This window comes from Ursus maritimus, unplaced genomic scaffold (genome assembly GCF_017311325.1).
Source record: "Ursus maritimus isolate PB19 unplaced genomic scaffold, ASM1731132v1 scaffold_18, whole genome shotgun sequence".
NCBI lineage: Eukaryota > Metazoa > Chordata > Mammalia > Carnivora > Ursidae > Ursus > Ursus maritimus.
Window position 1 is genome coordinate 36,512,057 of NW_024424230.1, and position 18,826 is coordinate 36,530,882.

The following is an 18,826-nucleotide window of genomic DNA, read 5'->3' on the forward strand; positions in this document are numbered from 1 at the left end:
AAAAGTAGAAATCTTGGTGAGCAGGAGTACGTCTACCGTAAGGGTCCATTCCATACAGAGGAGTCAGGGATAAAATGACACTGCAAATAGTGTAGTTATAGGAGACTATGAGCATAGATTACCAGTTCGAGGAAGGTACCCAGCTGTACCCAGCTTTGGAGAAGCATCATTGTTGTTTTTATTATCATGTAATATAATTATGTAGGGAGACACTTAAAGGAAAAAAAAAAAAATCTGTATCTCTGCCTGTCGGGGTCATCTTATGATTTAGCCAAGGTCAGGCTACTCCAGGCATTGATCAAAGTCTTCTCTGACCCAGGGGCCAGGAAATATCTTTCGTCTTGATTATAGCCTGGGTGACGCACCAACCATTAAATAAGTAAGGTTACATCTACACAAGCAAATGTGCTACTTTTGCTGACATTGATAGTCACCCTGTACTTGAGGACTGAATACGTGTGTATGAAGAATGGAATGTTTTAGCAAGATCAAATTGTCCCATGATTCTCTTATGATTGCCTGAATTATGCCTTTGACATCTTCAAAGTAATGTTGAAATGCAGTCCTGTGAGTAAAAACCAGTCCATAAAAAAAAAATCCATAGAAAAAAATCACTCATATCCGTGTGAGAAGAATAAAATCATGGTTTTCAATAAACGTTGGAGCTTCTTTTCTCTAAAGAGCAGAGATTCCGTCAGCTAAACTGGCTTCCCTCACCTCCCCACACTTCATATGCTTATAAGAAGGAAAGCATTGATGAATGAGGGCTGTAAGCTCTAAAATGCTCTACAGATATAGATTATTATAACAAGTCGCTGGGCACTGAATAGAGCTCTGGATCTCAACAATTCTATGTCGTCTCTGCCCACCTCGGTCAGTGGCACCCCTTTCATAAAACTGTTCCCAAACAAATATTCTTACATAACATCTGCATCTTCCTTAAGCTAATATTCTGAGAGCTTCAATCACACATTTCCACAAATATTGAAAACAAGGGATGAGAAAGGAGCAGAGTCTATCAGTGAATATTTTAAACGGTTTGCTCCAATCTTTTTCATTTTGTCTGATTTATTTTTAGCTCCAAGTCCTTGCCGAGCTGGAATGCCTCTTTAAGTATAAATCATCACCTCGAGAGATATGCTGCAGTGGACTACTTATAAATGTATCAGGGAGACCATGGAAGACTGAGATGGAGGTGTTCATTACGAAGCTGTGATAGCATTTATCAAGGTGAGTAGTGAAGGTGACACAAAATGACGGCTTCACAGGGATCACTGCCTTGTGATGACTCTAGGGTCCAGTTCCAGAGTGAGTGTTGAAATAAGAAACAATGCCACCTTGAAAGCATCCAGTGTCATTCTATAGATGAAGTTAAGGGGAGAGCTTAAATGACTCACCCAAGTCCCAATTTCTAGTTAGGTCCACTAGCAAAACTGTGTCTCCATTACATAATATAAAATGTCAGAGGGAAAAATGTGCTCATTATATAATATATATTGGTGTATATATCATAGGCTATTTTAATATACATCGAAAGGAGCAAAATGTTACCTTGACTCGGACGAAGCCACTGTGTGATAGAGGTGTCTACGATTTTATATGACATTGAAAAAACCCCTCATATACAATGAAATAAGTTGGACATGAATATTTATATATGCTGTTTAGAACAGATGTAGACCAGTTGTAGAAGAATCAACTCTTTCGTTGCCAGTTTTTTTAACGCAGTACATTTTGAAGGCAGCAGATATAATGAATTAATTTGTTGAGTAGTTACTATCTTCAAACTTAGCTGCTTGGTCTCAGAGCCCAAGAGATGAAATCTGCTAAGGTTCTTTGTTGCAGCTCCATGAAGCCCAAATGACTTTCTAGAGACCAGTGGGATCACCACCAACTCACCTTGGGACCTGCTGGGACCCAACGCAGCCAATTTTTGCTAAATTCCTGGCTTATTAAACATTACCTTGCCAATTGCATTTTCTTTGCCATTTACCTATATCCTGTCCACACTGGTCAACCAGTGTGAGAATAACAGGATATTGATTCCTTGCGTTTCCTTAGAATCTTCTAATGGTCTTTGATTCTTCAGCAGAGATTTGCTCACCTCTGGCTTTTCTAGTTTTAAAATTACTTCAACCTTTCTAAGTTTTAATATTCAGCAAACACTTTTGTGAGGCCTTCTTCTGGGCAGTCACTTTGTTACATGCTGTGTTTACTTACATAATCTTTGGTCTTAAGGGACGTAGAGTATAGGGAACAATGGATGAGTGCATAGTGTGGCTTGAAGTCTACTAAAATGAATAAAATGCTAAGAGAACACTGGACAGTCAGGAAGAAAGTCAGAGAAGGGCTCTCATTTGTGTTGGGTCTTGAAGGATGAAGAAGAGTGCACCAGGTGTGGGTGGTTTGTGGTGAGGCAGAGTATGCGGGCGGATACTCCAGAGAAGGAATGGGAAAGCCAATATGATCAGAGATTCACAAATGATGAGAAGTTTAGTGTGGCTGAAGGATAGGGTGTACGGAATGGAGAGGTCAGTGGGATAGACAAGGAAAGGCCTCTTGTGTCCAGCTGAGATGTTTGGACGTAAGACATCGGCCAGTGGTCTCCAGGTGGGGTGAGAACACTCTGCAGGTGTGTGAGATGATATGCTGGGGTGTGCGAAGGAAGGGTGAAAACTCAGATATCTGTCTGAAATATGAGAAAGGACTTAGAAGCATGTGGATTGATGTTTGGTGCTCTTGCTTGGTCTGCATGTCAGACAGACAGAGGGACTTATCAGGTGCAAGGAATTGTGAGGAAAGAGATGGGATCCACCGCATTGAGGGGGCTGTCCCTAACCTCCTTACTCATTCTTAAAGCAAACTGCAAACTATTACCAGTTCATGTGTGCTTGGATAGTGGACTTATGTATATTATCTAGTTTGACTAATCTGAGACTCAAAAAATGGATAAATGACTTAAAAAGATTAAAGATAACATGAGTGATACAAGCATTAGTGAATTTTCACAAAAGCCCTTGCAAAATTGGTAGATAATTTTGAAAAATGAGTATCATCATTTCATAAGCTCATCCAATGATCTATTTCCCGTATTTGTATATGTGGTTCTCGGTGAGATGCGGCTGTGGTGCTGACGGCCATCAAACCAAACATCAAAATCAACGGCCCTTGGGACCAGGTTTCAGGTTGCTTTATTATAGGGCAATAAAATTTTGAAAAAATTATGAAGCATATTCAGCCACATCACTCTCACTAAAATTTTAGTGATAACAAAATATTTTACCTTTCATTAATAAATGGAATATAAAATATTTCATCTTTATCTCACCCTTTTAAATGTCAATTTTTTTCTTTTTTATTTAAATTTAAATTTAATTTAATTAATTAGCTTTTAGAGAGAGAGAAAGAGAGCATGAGCCAGGGGAGGGGCAGAGGGACAGAGAGAGAGAATCCCAAGCAGGTTCCATGCCCAGCATGGAGCCCTACATGGGGCCCAATCTCATGACCCTGAGATCATGACCTAAGCCAAAATCAGGAGCTGGACCTAACCAGTTGTGCCACCCAGGCGCCCCTTTATGTTTTCTTATGTGCACAACATATTAATGCAGTAGTTGTATATATATTATTTACAAATGACTATGCATGTGTTGTATTTATAGGAGCGTGTAGGCAGAAGCAAGCCAAAAAAAGTATTTGAGCAAAGGTATCTATGATCAGGTTTGTTGGCACAAGTGTGGAATGGAGGAGTTCTGGAAGTTCACTCAGAAGGCTAGTATCTTGATTCAGAGGAAAGCTAATGAGGACCTGGTGATGGAAAGGACAGAGATCACCAAAGCTCGTGATCTTCAGTAGGAAGGGATTGGGGGAGGTGGAGGAGGGGTCAGAGAGAGAGGGAAGGAGGGAAGAAGAGACAGAGACCATCAGGTTTGCAGCTTGCCATTCTGAGTAGAAGGAGAAACTGTTACTTAAGATGAAGAAATGGGATACTGAACAAGATACAGAGCTCAGTTTAGGACACATTAAGTCAGAGGTACCCAAGGGATTCCAGGGAGATGACTAGTGGGTGTTTTAAATATAATTCTGAAGCTCAGGAGAGCTTGGAGATACAGATTTTATAGTGGCTTTAATTTCTCAGTCTGCAGCCCTTCCCACAACTGCTGGTCTTAAAATATATCCCTTCATCTAAGACAAATTAACACAAAAGCTTAATATTTATAATTTATAATAAAATGAAAATGATTAAGAATCAGCTTACCATTGCATAATGGTAAGGCATCACTATGCAGACAGTCTTCGGATTTTAATCGGACATATAGGCTAGTTTTGCATTCTGCTGGACCTCTCTCAGAGTATATTGTCCTTTGCTGGTTTTCTATGTGTATTATTTTGGTCAGTTCTCAAATGTTATCTAGACTACTAATAAGATAGTCACTCTCTTGTACTACATTCCATCTTTTCACACCAAAAACCTTGTTTTCTAGCCAGACATCTATTTTCTTTTATTGTACCATAGCAATTGGGAATGTTTTCTTTCTTTCCTTTTCTGTTTTTGTTTTTGTTGTTGTTGTTGTTGTTGTTGATGTTGTTGTTGTTGTTTTAGAGGTGGGGAGGGGCAGAGGGAGAGGAAGAGAGAGAATCTTAAGCAGGCTCCACAGCCAGTGTGGGGCTGACATGGGACTCGATCTCACAACTCTGAGATCGTGACCTGAGCTGAAATCAAGACTCTGACACTTAATAGGCTGAGCTACCCGGGCACCCCTAATTGGGAACGTTTTCTTATTCTGTTGTACATGTGTCCCTTCTTTAGGAATCACAAGCTTCGTGAAACCATGGCCACCATCCTTTCCATGCTGTTTATTGCCAACCCGTCAAAGCATGTTCTTGCTAAGTTATAAGGTTGCCATTTCCCCCAGTTCCTTACCTAGCACGTACTAAGAATCTAAAGATAATTTACCAGTTTAATTTTCGGGTTCCATGCAATTCTATTTTAACCATTTATCTCATAAATAAGATTTTTGTAATTAAATAATACCAAATAGATATTTGTTTAAAATCTGAAATTTCTTGTATCATGGTTTTGGGGCAGTTCATTATTTACTATCTCAAGCACTTAAGCACTGTCTCCTTTATTAAAGTGGAATTAATTTTAGTGCAAAGACATGTCTTTCTCCATTAGCATGCAAACCCCACAAGGGCAAGAATTTTTGTCCATTTTGTTTACTTTTCTATCTTTAGCATATAGAACTGTGTCTGGGACATGACGGATGATAAAGAAGTTTTTCTGAATGATTAAATGAATACATAAATAAGCAGAACAGACTCATAAATATCTTGATTTTAATTATCTTTCTATTTTTTGAAAATCCAAACCTTCCTTACCATATCATATTATTTCTCTGTAATTTAGCAATGCCATTAATTTTATTAACATTTCAGCCTAATATAAGTTTATTGTGAGATATTTACCTTCATATCTACAAATTTTAACCTTTCAGTATCTAGGAGAAAAAAAATCCTTTTACCCTTCTTTTAGCTTATAGGTTTCCTAGAGACTGAAAATACGTCTTATTGAGTCCCCCAGCAATATTTAGGTAGGAAGGTTTAAGTTTAGTGTTAAAAATAGAAGCTAGCATTCATAAGGAACAGTTATTTTGAGAATATGGCAAAAAACGAATAAATAAAAAGGAAATCTATAAAATATATTAAAATAATAGAACTCAACAAGATCCAGAAATCAATTTCCTGAAGACAAGAGCTGTCTGTACCAGTGAAGGGCTCAGCATATGCTGCATTTTAAGGCATTGCTAAAATTGCATTTAACCACATCCACAAATTAATTCTTGCCATTACCATCACCGTTTCACAAAATGTATTTTCTCCTGTCTAAACGCTGAGAAGAGTAATTGGGAAAAAATGCCACTTAACTGTCTCTGAGAATCCAGCTGCTGGGAGCTGTCATTGGCTCTGGGGACTCGGACCAGGGCCTCTGTCAGTGAGGATAATGGATGAGGAGAGAGATCTGCGGTGGGAGGAGAGGCAGGCCCTGGAACTCCCCAGTCAATTGTGCTTCGAAAAACACTAATGTGGTTTGCCATGCTACCATGTGTCTCTTTGTTCTGCAAGAACATCCATTCTGTTCACCACTCATGAGTGCACATTTAGTTCTGTCTCCTAATTCGTAGTGTGGAGCAGGCAGAGTGCGCAATACGCTCCTCTTGAGATGCCAGACAAGCCCGTTCGCAACTCCTCTTCCTCCTTTCATTTTCTTTGTGTTTTATTTTCATTCTTTTGAGGAATTTACAGGATTAAGCAAATTTTGGACAAGTCAAAAACATTGCAATGTTAATTGCAAACAGATGCACACTCTTCATAGTGATGATGACACAGAATCAGGGACCAGGAGCTCCTTCTCTGCCACAAACACCTTTATGGTGGGTAGCGACTTTTGTGGTTATCTCCAGAATCATGGTGCTTTTTGATGCCAGGTCAGACTCACTCTGGCTAAAGGCTGAATTGGCAACAAGCTCTTTATTCATAATGAACTCCAGCCTGCACCAAGTGGAACGAAGTGCAACAATTTTTTTTTCGACATACAAAAACTGTACATATTTAATGTGTACAACTTGATGCGTATGGAAATAAGCATACGTGTGCCAAATGCAATACTTTTGATCCTGACTTCTAGCGCCTCCAGCCCCTAGAGGCAGCACCTAGCTGATGTGACATGCAAGGAGAAAATGCTGTGTATGTTAAGAATACAATGAAATCATCAAAAAGCCTAGATATAGTCAAATAGCTAACATATTATATACCATACTGTAGCTCAGCTACATGATGGATTATTTGCTAACTGCTAAAAAATGTTCAAATATTTAAGAGCATTGGAAAAGTGATACTTAATATATTAAGGGACAGAAACAAGATTCAAAAGTTTTGAATCTTGTATATCCAGTATGATGTCATTGGAGTAAAATGTTGCCATATGCTTCTATGCATAGGAAAGTAAATACATAAATAAAGTTGGAGAAAATATTTTAGTGGTGGTATTTCTGGATTACAGAGAATTTCTAGTCTCTTTTATACTTTTCAGTTTGATCTGTATCTATATATAGATATATAGAGAGAGAGAAAGAGAGAGAAAGAAGGAGACAGAGGGAGAGAAGAGAGAGAGATTTTAAGGAATTGGCTTCCACAATTGTAGGATGATTGTGGAGGCCTGCCAAGTCCGAAATCTAGAGGGTGAGCCAGCAGGCTGAAGACTCAGGTAAGAGTTGATGTGGCAGTCTTGAGGGGGATTCCTTCTTCTCTAGGAAACCTCAGTCATTTCTCTTGAAGCCTTCAACTCATTGGATGAGGTTCACCCACATGATAGGGGTTAATCTACTTTAATTTTAATCTCATCTAAAAAATACTCTCACAGTAACATGTAGGCTAGTATTTGGCCAAACAACTGAGCATCATAGCCTAGACAAAAGGACACATCAAATTACCCATCACAGCTTTCAAGCAATTCCCACCCTCTTTTCCTAACAATAGGCAGATTTTCTGGTTGGGTGTTGCTCCCTTCCCCAGGCAGTTCATGAGCTTTTCATGAACAGTTTCAGTTTTCTACCAACAAGCACAGTTCAGGGGGGTGAGGTGACTTCAGTGCCCCAGCAGTGCAGGTGAGTTTCGGGATTCTTGCTCGGAGAGCTAGAACAGCAGCCCTGTCTCCAGGGTGGAGTACGGGCATAGCCAGGAAGCGGCAAGATGGACCCCACAGAAGGCAGAGCAGAGAGATGGGGTAAACTGCTCTTGAGATAGCCCTCAGTCTCTGAATTAAACCAACCCTAACTTCTGTCCTTCCTCTGGATTTTCAGTTACACAAGCTCTGTTTATTTCATCTAGCTTGTCTGTTTCCTATAGCTACGTTTCTGTAAATACATTGTCTTTTCCAGTTTTTCAACAAATATGGATTACTTTTATAATAAGGAATTACTATCTTCACTGATTCTAAGACAAACTTTTTTGCATTTTAGAATTGCTGAAATTGGGATGTATCATGGCATGTCATAACATAATAGAGCTTTCTTTTGTAGTGTATATAAAAATAACGTCTTATGTTCAGTAACATCTTAGACTTGATGAAAGTTATTTTTAAGAGAGATGGAATGTAAATGCCCAGGACACTTGGAGGGATGCTCATATACTCCTGGGATCATATGGTGACCTGGATGCCTCTACATTTCTGGAATGGTCCAAGAAGAGATCAGGAACCTAGAACTGGGCTTTGCTGTACTAAATTATTTAAGACTGATAGAAACTCGACTGATAGAGAACACTTGGTTCTCCATATTGGAAATGGGGGCAAATCTCTTCCTTTCAAAGAATCTGATCAGTTTTCACTGTCTGTTTTCTTTCTCTTAGACTCCGTGGTTTTATGTGACTTTTACTTTCAAATGGTTTCAAAATCAACTCCCTCCATCATGCTATTTCATGCTCTTGTATGACTATTACATTAATAATAATAATATCATATATTGCCTATATGTAGTATTTTTAAAACATTTGAAACATTTTAGATCTATTATGTGATTTGATTTCCATAATATTTCCATGAGTTAGGCAGGTTCTTATGATCCTTTTAGTATTCAAGAGACTTGCTTGGTGTCACGGAGTAGTTGGTAAAGGCGGGACTTCCAGTGGACTAGAAAGGAAAGGCTGATAAATGAAGTTTTATTGCCTGAAGTTATAATCTGTGTCATTAGCAAAGACAGAACACAATTTTAGAGGTTTTTTTTTTAAACCCTGGTTCAAGGTTAAGGTCATCAATTCATGACCATCTTTCTGTTCACATATATATTCCTGTCACTAAAAATGGTCATTTCTGAACTGAGGCCATTGTGTTTTTCTCATCTTGAAAAGGCCCTATTTATTTTGTGCTAACTCACGCGGTACTGTAAATAAGTCAGCAGTGAACCATCACCCTAAGAACTAATGTCTTAAGTGCAATTATAACTTATTAGATTAATTTGAATTTTTAAGATGGTTTAGAATATATATTGCATTTGCAATTTCCTAAACTGAATCAGGGAGAAGTCACAGACAAAGGACAGGGAAATAATAATAAATTAGAATACAGGAAGTAGAATGAATTCAGGGAAAAATCCCAGGTAACTACATCTTTTACTTCCACTGGCTTTTATAAAAGCTCTGCTTGTTGTGAATCATGGTCCCATCTTCTTCAGCTACACTTGCTATATTTTGTTTTAGTTATTTTTTCCCACGTCTTCCTTTTCACTAGACGACGCATTTCTGGAAGGCAGGGACTACATGTTATTTTTCTCTCAGGCATATTCTTTCTAGCATACCGCCTGGCATATAGCAGATGCTCGAGACACGTTAGCTGCATGGCTGTGCAGGATAAGAGAAGGGATGGTCTTTATTTTCCAGGAGAAGTAGGTGGGCTCATCTGTTGAAAGGAAGGAGTAGGATCTGGTTTGGGGACCTGAAAGCATGAAAGGGAACTTTCTAAGCTTAAGTTATAGGATTCCCGAGGAACGGAGATTACAGGTGAGGATGTCGGCCCCAGGATTTGGGGTGGGGCAGATGGGGGATTCTCAACAGCTTGCTGCTTCCGTTTTTATGTACGAGAACGGCAGTGACTTAGATAGATGGAATGTTTGGGTCTTTTGATCTCAGTTTCTGACTGATTTATGGCAGTAAACAGTAGCCAACATTTTTAAAGTCTAAGCATTTTACTTACTTTCTTTGAGAAGACCATTTATGTAAAGTAAATTCAACCACTGCTATTTAGAACTACCTAGAAAAATAGGTCAGGGGCGCCTGGGTGGCACAGCGGTTAAGCATCTGCCTTCAGCTCAGGGCGTGATCCTGGCGTTATGGGATCGAGCCCCGCATCAGGCTCCTCCGCTATGAGCCTGCTTCTTCCTCTCCCACTCCCCCTGCTTGTGTTCCCTCTCTCGCTGGCTGTCTCTATCTCTGTCGAATAAATAAATAAAATCTTAAAAAAAAAAAAAAAGAAAAATAGGTCAATGCACTGTCTTGTTTTATTTACTTGGAATATGCTCTGTAACTTTCTAGGAAACTCACCAAAAGATTCCATTTAATAAGGTAAGAAAATGTTTAGGGAAGTCATTAAAGTAAAACAAAGAAAAACAACAACAATAAATCTTTACATATACCCCAAACCCTGAACTTAAAACAGTTTTATTTATTTAAAGCAATTGATGGGCACCTAGGTGGCTCAGTCGGTGAAGGGTTTGCCTTTGGCTCAGGTCATGGTCCCAGGGTCCTGGGATCAAGCCTGCCCCTGCCCCCCTCCCCCGCTCCGGGCTCCCTGCTCAGTGGAGAATCTGCTTCTCCCTCTCTCCCCCGTTCATGTACTCTCTCTCTCACTTGCTCACTCTCTCTCAAATAAATAAAATATTAAAAAAAAAGAAATTGATACTTGTATCTCATATAACTGAATATTCAGTTAATCAGGATAATAGAGAGACAGACTTAGGACATGATTCTGGTTATTTTAAGGGGGGGGAGGAAAGAAGCAATGGCGATACAAGGTTCTCCATTCTCTTTACTTTGTGAGGGGTGTAGAGAAAGTCCGCAGCAAGACTATGTGTTGTGGCTGTAGACCAGACAGCTGCAAAATTCAACTGAAGGTCATTTAATTATCTCTGACAGTTCTGGCTCTGACAGGAAGAATATGAAAATAATTTCAAAAAGAATCAGGCAGTAAATAGATGCAATTCAGACAACAGGGTGAAAGGGTTGAAAACACAAATCATTGAGAAGAGCTGGTGATTCATGGGGTTTGCAGCTGCTAGACTGCCCCCTTTTAAGACCCGAAGTAATGCAGTGGTATTAAACACAGGCTCACTGCATTCTAGCATTTTTTTTAATTTAATTTTTTTTTTTAAAGATTATATTTCTTTATTTAACAGAGAGAGAGACAGCCAGCCGAGAGAGGGAACACAAGCAGGGGGAGTGGGGCAGGGGGAGTGTGAGAGGAAGAAGCAGGCTCCCAGCGGAAGAGCCTGACGTGGGGCTCGATCCCAGAACTCCGGGATCACGCCCTGAGCCGAAGGCAGACGCTTAACGACTGAGCCACTCAGGTGCCCCATTCTAGCCTTTTAAAGCGGGAGTCTTTTGGTTGTCCTCAAAAGCAGCTTTTGTTCATTGAAAAGACTCTGTACTTACTTTGATTTTAAAAAATTAATATTTATTAAAGTTGCAAACCCAAATCTAGTTTTTCCTTAAGATTTAAATTTAAACTTACAAATCTAATAATTCTATTTACAAATCTACTCTTTTGAAAATTAATTTCAAGGAGTATATATAAAGTTAATATAGGGGCACCTGGGTGGCTCAGCCGGTTAAGCATCTGCCTTCAGCTCAAGTCATGATCCCAGGGTCCTGGGATCGAGCCCAGCATTGGGCTCCCTGCTCAGCTGGGAGCCTGCTTCTCCCTCTCCCTCTGCCACTCCCTCTGCTTGTGGTCTCTCTCTCTTTCTCTCTGTCAAATAAATAAATAAAATCTTAAAAAATAATAATATATTTGATTCTTAAAAAGCAGTTAAGGGGCCCCTGGGTGACTCTTGATTTCAGCTGAGGTCATGATCTCAGGGTTGTGAGATCAAGCCCTGCATCGGGCTCCATGCTGGCCATGGAGCCTGCTTAAGATTCTCTCTCTCCCTCTCCCTCTGTCCCTCCCCCACCTCTCTAAAAAAATAAAATAAAATAATAAAAATCAGTTAAAGCATCAGAACAAATGTCTTTCAAGGCATTCAACTTATTTTTAAAATTATTAAATTATATTTATAAACATGAAGAATCTATACATATTAATTATTCTAAATGTCTCAGTATTGCTTATAAGCCCATAATTCTTTGTATTTCCATTTGAAATTACAAGTATAAGTGGATTACTTAAGTGTACATTTCAAATAGGAATCACAAGATTCATCAGACTGAACTTCTTTTAAATTTATTTTTTAAATATTTTTTTAAATTGAGGTATAATTGGGGGCGCCTGGGTGGCACAGCAGTTAAGCGTCTGCCTTCGGCTCAGGGCGTGATCCCAGCGTTCTGGGATCGAGCCCCACATCAGGCTCCTCCACTATGAGCCTGCTTCTTCCTCTCCCACTCCCCCTGCTTGTGGTCCCTCTCTCGCTGGCTGTCTCTATCTCTGTCAAATAAATAAATAAAATTAAAAAAAAATTGAGGTATAATTGACATGTAACATTATACTAGTTTTAGGTATACAACATAATGACTCAATATTTGTATACATTGTAAAATGATCACCGCAATAAGTGTAGTTATGATTCATCACCATATGAAGTTATACATTTTTTCTTGTGATGAGAACTTTTACGATTTACCCTCTTAGCGACTTTCAAATATGCAATGCAATATTATTATTATTTTTAAAGATTTTATTATTTGAGAGAGTGAGAGAGAGAGAGCAATAGAGAGAGCACAAGCAGGGGGAAGGACATAGGGAGAGGGAGAAGCAGAATCCCTTGCTGAGCAGGGAGGTTACATCCCAGGATCCTGGGATCATGACCTGAGCAGAAGGCAGACACAACCAACTGAGCCACCCAGGTGGCCTGCAATGCAATATTATGGACTATAGTTATCATGCTGTACATTACATCCCTGTGGCTTGTTTATTTTATAACTGGACATTTGTACCTCTTGACCCCTTTGACCCCTTTCACCCATCCCATACCCCCCTCCTCTCTGGCAATCACCGATCTATTCTTGGGGTCTATGAGTTTTGGTTTGTGTGCGTGCTTTAGATACCACGTAAGCTATATTCGTTTTTAAAAATTCCTTTCTTCTTTTGGCTATTCTGATTGGTCGAGTTCCACTGCCTGTCCTCTAGATTGCTGATCCTTTCTTCTGTATCTAGTCTGCTGTTGAGCCCTTCCAGTGTATTTTTCAGTTCTGTTATTGTATTCTTCAGCTTTGTGACTTATGTTTGCTACTTAGTTATATTTTCTATCTCTTTGTTGAATTTCCCACCATGTTCACCCATTCTCCTCCCAAGTTTGGTAAGCATCTTTATGACCATTATTTTGAATTCTTTTCAGATAAATTACTTACTTAACCTCTATTTCATTAAGATTTTTTTTATTGTTGTTGAGTTTTTTTTATCCTGTTCTTTCAGTTGGAACATATTCACCTGTTTCTTCATTTTGCTCAACTCTTTTTTTCTATGTATTAGGTAAAACAGTCACCTTTTCCATTCTTGAGGGAGTGGCCCTGTATAGGAGATGAAACTTATCATTCAACCTTGTCCTAGTTCTTGTTTGTCTCTTGAACCTTTGTGGTTGTCTAAGCAGCCTGATTTATTCTTGCTAGCTCCCAGTTGTTGAGGATGTGTCAAGACCTTTCAGTATTCCAAAGGGAAGGGATCTCAGTTAGCACCTAGATTTAGGCTGATTGGAAGCCAGACCCTCAGGCAGCAGATTTTAAAGTATGCATATATATAATCCTTGGAACCAGAGTCCTAAACCCTATTGATCTCCAGACCAGGCAATCTGGGTGATGGTTGAAACAATTAGGGCTCCAGATGAGTGCAAAAGCTCCTTTCTGGGATATACCAGTAAGTTGTAGTGAGGTCAAGGGAGAGCACAAAGATGGCATCTCCTGGCCTACATTTCCTGAGAGCGCCTCTGTAGCCTCTAGAGGTGTGACAAATTCGAAGCCTATTCCTCAGGCTAAAGTTCCAGCACAAGTAAATAAGCCTTTTTCATAAGAAGGCTGGAGTGTGTTTAAGTCTGCGGTCTCTTCGGTTCCCAGGGGGTGGTAACCTGCCAAGAACTGTTTCTCTGATTGTTTCAATCCTGTCAGGCCCAGAAACACAAGCCCTCCAGGCCACCAGAGCCAGGCAATCAAAGGGCATCCCCTGCGTGTACAGCACATGCCTGCCAGCTATAGGGAGGCAGTAGGAGAGTGCAGGACTGAGGCATGTGGCTGGTTTTGGCAGGGGAGTAATAGAGTGCAGGGATGGGGCATGCCTGCTGGCTTACAGAGGGGGCGATAGGAGAGTGCAAGACAGCACCAGCAAGATAGAGGGCAAGCACAGAAATGGTGTCCACCAGCTCCTCCGTCCCTGGAGAGAGTTCTACTGAGCCCTGTCCCTCCGGCAGATGCTTTAGGATTAACAAGTGAATCTCCTTCACATATAGTCTAGGTGCTTTGGAAACTGCTGCTTTCGCACTGAGTCTGGGGGCAAGTGAGTCTGTGTGTGAGCCGTTGAAGAGCAGGATCTCGGTTCCCTACACCCCTTTGGTTCTTGTAGAGGTAAGCCCCATTGGTTTTCGAAGCCAGACATATTGAGGGCTTGTGTTTCTGGTTCAGGTCCTAAGAGTTGGGATGCCTGATGTGGGACACAAACCCCTTGTTCCTCAGGGAGAAGCTATTTGTGACATTCCTCCCAGTTGTGGGTAGCCATGCCAGGGGGGTGGGGTTCTGGTGAGACATAGTCTCTGTCTCTCCTACTGGCCTTGATGTGACCCTTTTAGCCTTAGTTGTGGAGGAGCTGTTCAGCTAGTTTTCAGGTCTTTTTCAGAGGGAATTTTTCCATATGTAGCTATAGATTTGCTATGCCCATGAGAGGAGGTGAGTTCAGGACCTTCCTACGCCACCATTTTGAACCTCACTGATCTTTTATCTTCTTAATTATTATACTCTTAATGTCAATTTTGCATATGCTTTCCTAACATTTAATGTAAGAATATTATAGATTTGGTGGGTTTTTTTCATTTCTCTCCTTTAATCTAAATTTTCCCTGAGTGGGGAGAGGAGAACAAAGTGAAAATTTTTTACCCAGTAAATTGGGGTTACTCTACTAAGACCTTCTCAGATGGACAAGGTTACATATCTGCTGGTATTTTTGTTTGGATCATGGGAGGTATACCATCCTAAGACACTGCCAAGGCCCTGCGGCATCATGAGTTCTCTGTATAGTGGCTCTAATAGGTCCTGACAAGAGTAGGATCTCAGCCTGCTCAAGTCCCTAAGATTCAGTTTATACAAAATCCAATTCTGCTTCCTTGTAATTGCTTTATCAGTTGGTAGGATTCAACTCATCTCTTTATCTCTTGATCCTGTTTTGAATTCATTTAATATTTTTCTAACCTGACAGGTCCAAACTCTTATACATATTTAAATGCTGTCTGATTGGATTCTGCACACTCCTCATGGCTTTGCCTGGTTCTCTAGCTGCAACACCAAAGTCGTATTAATGATGGATAAAATCACTGGACTTAGTCTGGGTATCTCCCAAAGCAGACCTTGGGACAAGAACAGGAATTTAAGTAGGACATAAAATGCTGAGAAGTGAGAAAGGGATGGAAGCCAACCAAGAGGAAGTGTATTATCAAGCCAGTCGTCACTGTGGGCTACTGGAGCTTAAGGTGAACGAGGAAAAGCTGGCAGCCAGCATGAAACCTGTGTCTCCAAGTCCTCCAAATGGTGAGAGAGCTGGGGTATTTATATACCAATTCCTGTTGATCACGGGTTGAATGTCATTCCTGGAGGTAATGAATTCCCAGCACTTTCAGCCTATACACAGAAGGGCAAAGTGGCTTCGGTGGTCAGAGAATGCCCTCAGCCAAAAGAATAGAGGAGCTGAATTTGTGAGAGTGTGAATGTGCTTGTCACTTTCTTCCTTTAGAGCTTCAATTGCACTAAACACTAACAAGCCGATTTCATCGTAATTACGAATACCTTCATGTCTCCCAAATGCTGGAGATACTGCATAACCCAAGACATCCTCTTTCACCTGTATTATGCTCCAGTTTATCACAGGTGAGAGTCTTACTAATGGAGTTACCACAGCATGCCTGGGATTGTCACCACCCTACTTACCAGCAGCAATGGAGCCTTTGGTGTCTTTTGGCTGGTCTCATTCAATTCTAGAGCCCCAGCTTGAGGATCTGCTTCTTAGGACTTCTTATCTCACCGAGCGTCTTAATTTGGGTTCTTGCAGAAGTAGACCCCGAGAAACAGACTGGAGAGCAAAAAGTTTATTTGGGAAGGTGAAGCAAATCAGGAGAGCTGGTCAGTAAGACAGGGAGAGAAGACAGCCAATAAAAAGTACATTGTTTGGCTAGACACCACTGTGGGCCACTGGGCTTAATCCTACTGGGGGATCTCTGGGAGCCTATGTAGAACACACATTTCAGTGTTATCTGTGCCCACCCCCACCTTGGCTAAGGGATCTGTGATTTTATTTAATTTCCTCCCTTCTACATTGGTGGACAGCTCCTGTGGAAGCCTGCTGATGCCCTGGCATTTTTTGAGCTGCTGCAAAGTGGCTAGAAAAAACCCCCAAGGAAGATAATTCAGGTGCTAGGTGTTGGAAGTCTGGCCTGCATGCACCAAGGTGGTAAGATCAAGGGGGTATTAACAGGGCACTGGTGGTATCCCTTACACCATTGTTTCCCATTTCTGAAGGTTTTTGTTCTGATTTGATGCTAGGTGTTTATATAAAATGAGAATTGATTTTTGAACAAATGAGAATGCCCCAAATTGCCAAAGCCTTTTAAACAACGATGAGACATTTTCAGAGTGCTAGAGAGTGATTGTGAATTTGCAAGGGAAGACAGATTTGCTAAGCTGAGCTATTTGAGCTAAATTATTTATTTTTTACTTCTGCTAATAAGACTCCCAGATGTAGATGTGAGGGAATAGAATAAACATGTTTCTTGGATCACTAAGGAAGGAAAGAATATGAGTCATGTGTATATAGCCAGACAGGGATTTGTTTAGAGAAGAATTAGCAGTGCTGGGCATTAATATACTATTTTAGAATAAGTAAATGAACCAGCTTTGAAGGTTGGGATCCTTCTGGCCTGATGAGGTAGTAACAACGGAAATAGAAAAGTTTTATTTTAATGTTTAGCATGACTAAGTTTTCTTATGAAATGAGCTGAGTCTCTGCTAGATTCTTGGTTTGCATGAAGCCAATTTATATGAGCCATTAGCTGTGATTACAGTTGACTGTCCTGGCCCAGTTGCATGGTGGTAAGTGAACAGATCCTCATTATCTACTTTCTCAGATCAGAAAGATCACTGGGGAGTCAGTAGTCCTGCCAGGCTTCTGTGTCATGACAGTAAGCCGGGAGGAACTTCTTCGTACTGTCACCACAGCCTTCCCCAAACTGTCTGCTGAACAGAATCCAGGTCTGAAGCTCATCCTCTCTGTTATCCCCATAGAACAGCTTAGAAAGCAGAGAACAAATGAGTCATGTGTAATATACTTTCAAAAGAACAATAAAGAAAGCACAATCTAATTCTAAGGCAAAGCTAACATTTCTTTCAGTTAGCTTTCTGGGTATGACTTTTTTTTTTTTTTTTTTTAAGAGGCAAAAACAAAACCCAGACCATAATCTGTATTTGTGCCTTGACTAATGATCAGATGAAAATGGGCCAATCAGCACATTCAGAGCAGGAGAGAGCCAAACTGTTAAATTGATGAATCTGTTATTCAGACTAGAGTAATTTGGTTGGCATGAAAAACAGTACCACTGTATTTTAATTTTCACTTGGAATCAAACTCTGGGCCCTATTTACATCTTCAAATCAACTGATGTGGGTACATCACTCCATAGTTTGAGATGGGTGGTCTCCAAATACTCTTACGCTTCCTATTACATTGACATCACTGATGTGCATTTGCCTCAAGCTGGTACATACTGGACTAAAGAGATGCCTTGTGGTCTACTGCCATTGACAAAGGCAAGGATTTGGCTTCAGCAGAAGGTTAGGCTATCTGGTCCACCTCGATAGATGGTAGGAGTAAAGGACCCCCAACTACGTACTATAGGAAGGGAGTTTAGCAGTGACCCTGGGAACTGAGAATAGACTTATCATTCATTCAAAGGAAATGCCATGTCCAACGAGGACCACAACAGGTTGTGGTCTTTGTCCAGAATGGTGGAACACTGGATTCCACAATGGTGGAAAGGATGTGGGCTGAAATTCAGCTTTGGAAGTAAAGAGATGAAATAGGGAGAGAGGTCAGATCCAGGTCTATGCCAAGGATCTTGCTTGAAGCAAGCAGAGCTCAGCCCTTGTAAAATGGGGTGAGCTGGAGCCAAGCAGGAAGTATCTCCCCTGTCAGTCAAGGGACAGAGCAAGACCAGAGGCAGTGGACACGGTAGCAAGTATGGGTCTGGTGATCCAAACACTGGAGTCAGATCTAGCGGGAATCTCTTCCAGGTTTGGCGATGGAAGTATAGGAAAAGATCTAGAGAGAAGGATGGTAGGTAGGCTGAACACCTTACAGATAAATTTGGGATGAGAATACACAAGGCTCTTTGCTTCTCGTGTGAGGAACTAACAGCAATTTCTAAACCTGGCTGATAGGTAATCGATTCATTCCCTCATTCCACACACATTTATTGAGCGGCTATTGTACGTACACACACATATACATATACTGGTCCTGGGGCTACAAGCGCATTTTTTTTTTAAAGATTTTATTTTTTATTTATTTATGTGACAGAGAGACAGCCAGCGAGAGAGGGAACACAGCAGGGGAGAGGGAGAGGAAGAAGCAGGCTCCCAGCCGAGGACCCCGATGTGGGACTCGATCCCGGAACGCCAGGATCACGCCCTGAGCCGAAGGCAGATGCTTAACGACTGCACTACCCAGGCGCCCCCTACAAGCACATTCTTCTAAGAGATAAATGAACAGTGAGTGATAGCAAGGTGGCAACGCAACCATGGGAATATATACACTGAGGGTGAGAAAAGGTGACACCTGCTTGGCAGGGACCAGAGGCTGGTGAGGAAAGCTTCTCAGAAA